The sequence below is a fragment of the Symphalangus syndactylus genome, chromosome 7 (genome assembly GCF_028878055.3).
Source record: "Symphalangus syndactylus isolate Jambi chromosome 7, NHGRI_mSymSyn1-v2.1_pri, whole genome shotgun sequence".
Classification (NCBI taxonomy): Eukaryota; Metazoa; Chordata; class Mammalia; order Primates; family Hylobatidae; genus Symphalangus; species Symphalangus syndactylus.
This window is the reverse complement of record NC_072429.2, coordinates 38,551,743-38,560,717: the sequence shown is the minus strand read 5'-3', so window position 1 is coordinate 38,560,717 and position 8,975 is coordinate 38,551,743.

The following is an 8,975-nucleotide window of genomic DNA, read 5'->3' as shown; positions in this document are numbered from 1 at the left end:
TCTTCATTTGTGTTAACTTCATCATGATCTGGGGTGGAACACATAATCTGGGCCTATGCACATCTACAAATGGAAGTCCCTTGGTCACAGACATTAGTGCAGGCAACAGCACATGACCTAAAACAGATCCATTGATATTCTGGTCCTTACCTAGAAACCCTAAGAGAAAGATTGTCACTCTTTTTTCCTGTAATGTGTTTCCTCAGAGCCACAGGCAGCAATCTCGTAAGAACAAATGGGAGCCCCTTTAAGAATGAAGTTAAAGAGCAGAGCAAACAGAAACAAGAGATACAGGGAAAATATATTCTGATGGCATTGATTTTCTGTCTCCAGCCATGCCATGACTAAATTAGATCTACTCTTTGACTTTTTTTTTTATAGGTAATAATACATTTCCTCTTACACGTTTGGCATCATGTTTTCTGTTCTCTGAGATAAGCCAAATGATAAATTAAAGAACAATGTATCAAAGGAAAACAGACTCCCTAGATTTTTCACTTTTGCAAAGATCCTTTCCTAAAGCCTATTTGTATTGGAGACCAGAGCCTTTTCCCTGGTTACAAAGGCGGTACAGGCATCCAAGCCCAGACATTTTTTTATATACATAAAATGTTAACATCTAACTTCAACACAATAAAAGTCATATATGAGAGACCTACTGCTAGTATCATACCGAACAGGGAAAAACTAAAAGCCTTTCCTCTAAGTCTGGAACAAGACAAGGATGCCCACTTTCACCACTGTTATTGGACATAGTGCTGAAAGTCCTAGCTAGAGCAATCAGACAAGATAAAGAAATAAAGAGCATCCAAATTTTTTAAAAAGTTAACTACTTACAAGTTGAATATATGTTGCATGGTTACAGAAAGTCATCTTCCTGCAAAAAGAAAGCTTCAAAATCTGTACACTCTATTAGAGAGCTCATAATCAGGACAACAGAGCCTTTTTGTCCAAGGAGACTAGAAGACCAGCTTGACCGCTGCCTGTGCGGAGTTTTGGCAAGCAGCCTTGTCTTAATCATATCACATTCTCTTACAATTTTGTGCTTCTTCTCCCCAGTCCTTCTTTCCATGGCTCTCTTCCCTCATGAATATTTCCACTGTGTTCTACAGATGTTTTGTGTTGTTTACCAAATGCTACTTGCACCTCCTTGCCCCTGCTGACTCGGGTGTTTCCCCCAAGGACACTCTTGACTTTGAAATAGTGAGAGTAGGGGATGCCCATTCTCCTCCAGGGTTGTGGAGAACAGACTGGAATCATCTTGATTTTCTGAGGCAGCTTTTAGGCCATCATTTATCTGCCCTGCTGGAAAAGCAAGGTTAAGGCACATGCCAGGTGAATCACTAAGGATGCCTCATCTCTGCTGTCTGGACACTGGTCATACCCCCATAAGTAATTCAGGCCTTTTGGCCTCTAACAGACACAGCCTTTCTTGACAACATTCATGTCATTGTCCTAGGAGGCTTCTATGTCTACATAGTTTATTCATCCAAACCTTTGGCCTCACATTTTCTTAGTCCAGACATTTTAAATGTCAGCCCTGGTATGCTTGGGTGTGTTTATATGTTTGTGATACATATTTGTGCCATTCTAATTTAAGATTCATTTCTAATCTAAGAGTTCATGACACAGAGAGCTTTCAAGGCACTCAACACCTCTAGGATCAGTACTGGTGGATAAATTTTACTTATGAAGGAAATGCTCTCCCCCTAACAGAAAACAATGTCTGTTCTTGAAAACTGTAAAGGATGCTACCCTAGTGAGTGTCCGAGGGCAGAGGAGGTTTTCTCAGGGCTAAGTGTGGCATTGAGGTGCAGTGATCTGAGGGATGGACATGCAGCACTGAGGCTTAGGTTCACTTCCTCCTGCCACATATGTGACTTCCATTCCTTGAGTAGCCCCTTCTCTACCTTTAATGCCACTTTTTACACCTAATATATGGGATTCCTGCAAACACTAAAGAGCATGTTTGGGAAAATGCCTTTTATAGAGATGGGTGTGTAATATCACTCACTACATTTTACATTATTAATAATTGGTTTATTGCCATACATATAACCATATATATAATATATATAACTACATATATATAATATATATAACTACATATATATATTTTATATATATATATATATATATGGCCATTCTTTTCATACACTCAACTCATTTCAAATGGATTCCAGGCTAAAGTGAAATATGTATCTAACAATGCCCTGAGATGCAGTACAGACAGCTGCATTTATGGGCTTACCTGAAGTGGGAGAAGTTTTCTTCTCTTCTCTCATTTATATTAACAAATGCAAACAAACACTTCAAGGCACAATCTGAAGTGTACTAAAGGATGTTTTGGTGGTAAAGTGACTTTCCCTGGGTGTGAAAAATGTTATATTCTTCCATGTTATTAATTCATTTGAGAAACTTTAGGATAAAAGACACAAGCGGCCGGGCGCGGTGGCTCACGCTTGTAATCCCAGCACTTTGGGAGGCCAAAGCGGGCGGATCACGAGGTCAGGAGATCGAGACCACGGTGAAACCCCGTCTCTACTAAAAATACAAAAAAATTAGCCGGGCGTGGTGGCGGGCGCCTGTAGTCCCAGCTACTCGGAGAGGCTGAGGCAGGAGAATGGCGTGAACCCGGGAGGCGGAGCTTGCAGTGAGCCGAGATCGCGCCACTGCACTCCAGCCTGGGTGACAGAGCGAGACTCTGTCTCAAAAAAAAAAAAAACAAAAAAACAAAAAAACAAGACACAAGCTTAAAAATATCTTTTGTATCCTCTTCATTCATTGATTGTGAAATTATGCATGTCAGGCATTTTACTGAATGTTTTTCATATGTTATTTCATTTAATCCTCACAACAAAATTATGTTACACATGATGCATCTCCACTTTGCATGTTCAACATATATTTATTTAATGAATATGTATCTGATTCTGATCTGATTCTGATGAATATGTATGATTCTGATCTCTGATGAAGATCCAAGGGGAATTTAAAGATAGTATCACCATCAACATGGAAGAGAAACACAAATAACTAAGGATAAAACATAAGAAGAATAGCACCTTCTATTTTGACTGCTTTGTAGTTGAATGACTTATTAGACATCTAGGCCAAACTGCCCTCTAAATATCTATATCTGGGAATCAGAATTAGGATGGGGCTGACAAAAAGTTTAGAAGTCATCAGCGGATAGGTGTTGGAGCAGAAAAGGTAAACTAAGACCTCCAACCCCTCCCCCCTCCCCCAACACACATACACATATACACATAGCTGTGGCCTTTTAACTCATTTCCTGGGTAAAGCCCATATTCATTAGGATAGAATAGTGGCCACATGTTAATAAAAGGAAGAAGAAGAAGAGCCAAGCATTTTTGGGGAGTATGTATGTTTTTGAGCAGGAGAGAGTGAGTTGATATCATTTGATCCCCTAGTTCCAACATACCTAATGCTCACTCCATCTCATCCTATTCCAATTATATCATTGTATTACTCCATTCTTTCACTGCTATAAAAAAACAAATACCTGAGACTGCATAATTTATAAAGAAGTTTAATTGGCTCATGGTTCTGCAGGCTGTGCAGGAAGCATAGGGGCTTCTGCTTCTGGGGAGGCCTCAGGAAGCTTCCAATCATGGCAGAAGGTAAAGGGGGAGAGAGGTGCCTCACGTGGTGGGAGCAAGAGCAAGAGAGAGAGAGAGGTGAGGTGCCACACACCTTGAAACAACCAGATCTCTGAGGACTCACCATCGCGACGACAGCACCAAGGTGGATTGCGTTACACCATGAGAAACCACCCACATGATCCCATCACGTCCCACCAGGACCCACCTCCCACACTGGGGATTACAATTCTACATGAGATTTGAGTGGGGACACAAATCCAAACCATATCAATCAGTCAATAAATTATTTTACTTTTTGGTTTAATCTGGTTATAATTCGTCACTTATAATGGGAAGATCCTGACTAATACAGAGGAATGAGATCATTATTATGTATGAAGGCTGCAGAGAATAAAAAGTGAAGCAGCTCTCTGCCTTTGGCTCCCTTGTACCCTGGAACATTACCTGTTACTACCTCTAGATGGCAGCCTCATTCTTCTGTCTTGCCTTATTTAACTAGTTCTTTATTTCACTAGAAGGGCCCAGAGAGCTGTGCATAACTACATTCTCCATCAGCTTTCCAGTTAAACACACAGTCCAGTTCTGCTGGCAATAGAGACCCTTATCTTCTTTCATCTCCTCCCTCTTTTCTTTTGTGTCCCCCTGTCAGTAGGTTCCATCAGGATGGCTCTCTCTGGAGCTGGAAAGAGTTTCAGGTTTTTCCAGTTTCAAAAAGTAAAGCAGCTTCTAAAATACAGACATTTGTGTTAATATTGGCTGTCTATTATAGCCTAACACTATTTCATTATTTAGTCTATGTCTCTGCTTTACACGAAATAACAAAAACAAAAATGAAATCTTCTCCTCAAAAGAGAGATGGAGAGGAACAATCCTGTATTACCACAGAACACAAAGAAAATTGTATCCTTTCTTTTTCTCTCTTCAAAATATGGACCTCACAATTATTCTATTTTAGTAGGAAAACAAACATGCAAAGTCTAGAAACCCCTGATTTATAAATGTCTTCACTATTGTGTGAAAATCCTGTGCTGGTTGAAAGACAAACATGAACACAAACGTAAAAGCAAGGACATTTGGAGGGGGCTCTGGGTGTGAGCTGATAATGGAAATAATCATCCGAGGTTCCAGATGAGAACACAGGTGTTCCATTACAGGAACAGGCAGTGTGACACTAGGGAACAGCACATGGGCAGAGATAGAGCTGTAACAATAATTAGCCCAGGTTCAGGGAACACATGTACCATGCCAAGTGCCATAGCATGTTCTATGTGCCTTGTCTCAATTGATCCTCTCCACAGTCTTATAAGCCTAATACCATTATCACCCCCATACTACAAACGAGGGAACTAAGCTCATACAAGGTAAGTAAACTATGCAATCTTGTAGTTCATGAAGAAGGACTGAGATTCAAACTCAAATTATCCTGCTTCTAACCACAACCTTATGTTGTCAAACCCAAATGGAACCAGAAAAAAGAGGACAGGTAGAGGTGATTTTAAGAGATTTTCAAAAAAGTACAGACCCATATCTTCTTAAAAATATTAGTCTCTTCTTTAACAAAGTATTCTGCCTAGATGTAATAATGAATTAATAGTAGTTTCAACAATTTAAGGACATTGAGCAAGGGCCTGACTCCTCTAGATAAAAGTGCAGAACATAGTTTATCTCTAACCACTAGGACAGCTTCCTCATATCTTCATCTGCCACCTGACTTTGCAGACCTTTGCTCTTCAGAGTGTGGGTAAGGACCAGCATTGGGAGCTGTTACCAATGCAGAATTACAGATCTCATCTCAGACCTACTGGGTCGGATTCTGCATCATAGCAAGATCTGCAGGGCACTTGATCTGCAGGGCACGTTGCAGTTTGAGAAGAATTGGTTTAGACCCCTTAGGGCAATTTTTCCGAAAAATGAGTGGATTATTAAAAAATGGCTTTGTTTTTTCCCTGAAAGACACAAATACTTCCAAGATATTGTGTAGCTTGTTGTTAATGACTCTGAGAAAGATTTACTTCAGCATCTTTAATGGTTAGCAGTCAACGGTTAAAAAAACAAGCTCTAAATCCAAACAGTCTGAATTCAAACCTCAACTCCACCACATATTATTTAAGTGACCTCCAGCAAGTCATTAAACTTAACCCCTCTGTGCCTAAACTTTCTCGTGTGAAATAAACTGCCCTTGGTACACAGGGACTACATAAGGACTTGTTTTTATTATTACTATTGCTTTACAATGATCATTATTATTTTATTATCCTTATTGTTATCATCACCATCATCAAAATTATCATTGCTCTGTTACTTTCTCTTGCTACAGATAGGAAAATTTACATTACCTGGGAGAATAACAACCTTGATAGGAGGTATAAATCAATTTTATTTGAAGCCACTGAATGAAAAAATGCAGCTGCTCAGATCTCATAGGACATCATTCTCTTCTGTGAATCTTACAATTACTATGATTCAACTATGACTTCAGGCAAATGATTCTGGTCTTATCTTTTCTAGGACCTCAGCTCCAGTTCCAGAGCTCCAGTCTCCTGCTAGACCCTGTATCTGAATTTTCTACCATCATCTTACAATATAGAGATCTAAAACTCAAACAAGCATCTCTCACCACAGGCCAGCTCCTCTTCCCTATTTCAGGCCATGGAGCTGCATTTTCCCAGTTATGAGGCTGAACAATTTTGCTCTTTCTTTGTCCCTCCATGGCTCCACCTATGGCCATATAATCGTCAAACTCTCTATTGAAGTTCTTAAACCATTTGTGTTTAAGGATCATTTTTTCAAAAACTTTCAAGCCATCAAAGGCCAATATTTGTATAAAAGACAATAAAATGGATCACTAGAAAATGAAATAATAAAAAGTCAAAGAAAGTATAAGACCAAAATTTTTTTATCACATTCAGATATAAAATCAATTTCAATAAATTCAGTAAGTACAAATACAGGGGAAGAAAAAAATGAGAAAACTGAACTCATTTATAGAAAGTATGCATACAGGTGATCAATATACCTAGTTATTACACTCATAATTTTTGCTTTTCTGCAATTATAAATATTGAGTAAAATAGCAATTTTACATATGAAACACCTATATGAGTATTTTGAAAGAACATATTCTTGTAGCTGTTAAAAGATTTAGTGTACTCCTTGATTATTAACTCATCTAATTTATTGGTATCAAAGTCTATATATTTAAACTCTGTGTTGTTTTGCTTAAATAATGCTCATGTTTGAAAGGCAAATCTCACAGGAAATATTTATGTTAAATTTAGAAAATACATGTTAAAGCAATTTCAGCAAGCTCAGGATATTCTATTTTAACTGTTAGATGATATTAAGAAAGTGATACTATATTTTCAAAATTAATCTTCAATCCTCATTAGTATTCAGTTCTAAAAAAAGTGGTATAAAATTACAGTTAACAAATTACATCTGATGAAAGAAATAGATTCTGGTTCTATAAAGTTTTTATGTATAAGTATTCTTTTGACAGAAAATAAAATTTAAATTGGAAACAAATGTGTAAGGTTTTGCTGCTGACTTTTCACAGATGTTTAATATTAAAATTACCACTACCACTTATTGCTAATTGTTGAATCATTTACATATGTCATAAGAACTTGTAGAAACTGTTCATCCAAGCATCTAACTTTTATTTTTGTCATTAGTTCATGAAAAACATTCTACATTCTTTCCTTGAATGAAAGTATTAAAATCATTAAAAATACTGAAGATCTCAGACAAGTGAATAAGCATGGCTCATTCATATCCTTAAAAGTCTGAGATCAAACTGGTTTCAAAACTTGCCATAACAGGACATTTGTGTGGTAGTTGAAATATTTAACAGAGCATTTCTACTTAAAAGCTATAAAAGGCAGTAACTATTGTTCAGATCAGCATCCATAATATTACATAATAAAGGTAATAGTATTCAAGAAGTAATGCTGTAACCTTATGTAATTCAGTTTTTAATGTCATTAAGAACACTTTAGTTCAACTGCTTTTCTTTTCCATAGTGAGACTTTCTCCATGAAGGTAATAGTGATTTATATTCTAGTACGAGTTCTTTCATCTAGGCAACCACTCCAGCATGTTTTCTTGTCATCATAGGTTCAGTATCAAAGTATATAACTAAGCAAAACTTCAGTTTAAGACCCTATTTGCTTACAATGTAATCTTTCAGAATTTTAGGTAGCTCAGAGTTAATCACATTTGTTGCCAAAGAGGAAAAAATAAATCTTCCTTCATATTTACATCACCATGTGTAAATTACACAAGTACTAGTCAAGTTATAGTGGAAGATGTCTCAGCAGCTTCACTTATTCTATGAATTAATATTTTATACCACATGTCAGCATGCTATGGTGTTACTAGAAACTGATAGCTGAGCAACCATCTTTGCCAAAAATTCACCCAATATTTCCAAGTAAACATCTTTGATCCAATCTCTCACTGATGTCTCAGCAAATGTATATGCTTATACTAATCTGAGCAACCTGTAGTGACATTTAATAAGAAGCCCACAAATACACTTATGTGAAACTTTAAACTTTTTTTTTTTTTTTTTTTTGTAAGGGAGTCTCGCTGTCTCCCAGGCTGGAGTGCAGTGGCGCGACCTCTGCTCACTGCAAGCTCCGCCTCCTGGGTTCACGCCATTCTCCTGCCTCAGCCTCCCGAGTAGCTGGGACTACAGGCGCCTGCCACCACGCCCGGCTAATTTGTTTTTTTGTATTTTTAGTAGAGATGGGGTTTCACCATGTTAGCCAGGATGGTCTCGATCTCCTGACCTCGTGATCTGCTCACCTCGGCCTCCCAAAGTGCTGGGATTACAGGCGTGAACCACCGCGCCTGGCCAAATGTTAGTGTTTTCATTGCTTAATTTGCCAAAACATTTCTATAAGTGATGAAACACTATGGTTTAGCTGTTCATAATGGCTATGAAATTAAATTCAATTTTATAAGGTAACATACATTGGAGTAAAACCAATACAAACTCATTTCATCTTTATTTCTTCTGAGTCAATTTTATCATCATTTGTTTTACTACTTGTACTGTACTCAGAATAGGTGTGTCTATTTCTTGTTAAAAAAATCCAGTTAGGTTTATTTTTCTATATATAAATTATGGGTAAAGTGAATACAAATTTGAGTTTCCTAATTTATCTAATAAGGTTAAATAAATAAATTTTTAAAACAGGTTTATCTAAAATTAAGATAATTCTAAAAATTAAAAAGATATAATATAAATTATTCTATTTTTTTGGACTGTTATACATTTTGGGGACAAGTAGTGTTGGAAGAAGCATGAGCAAAAGCCCTAATTTGTACCATTTGTTCATTTTT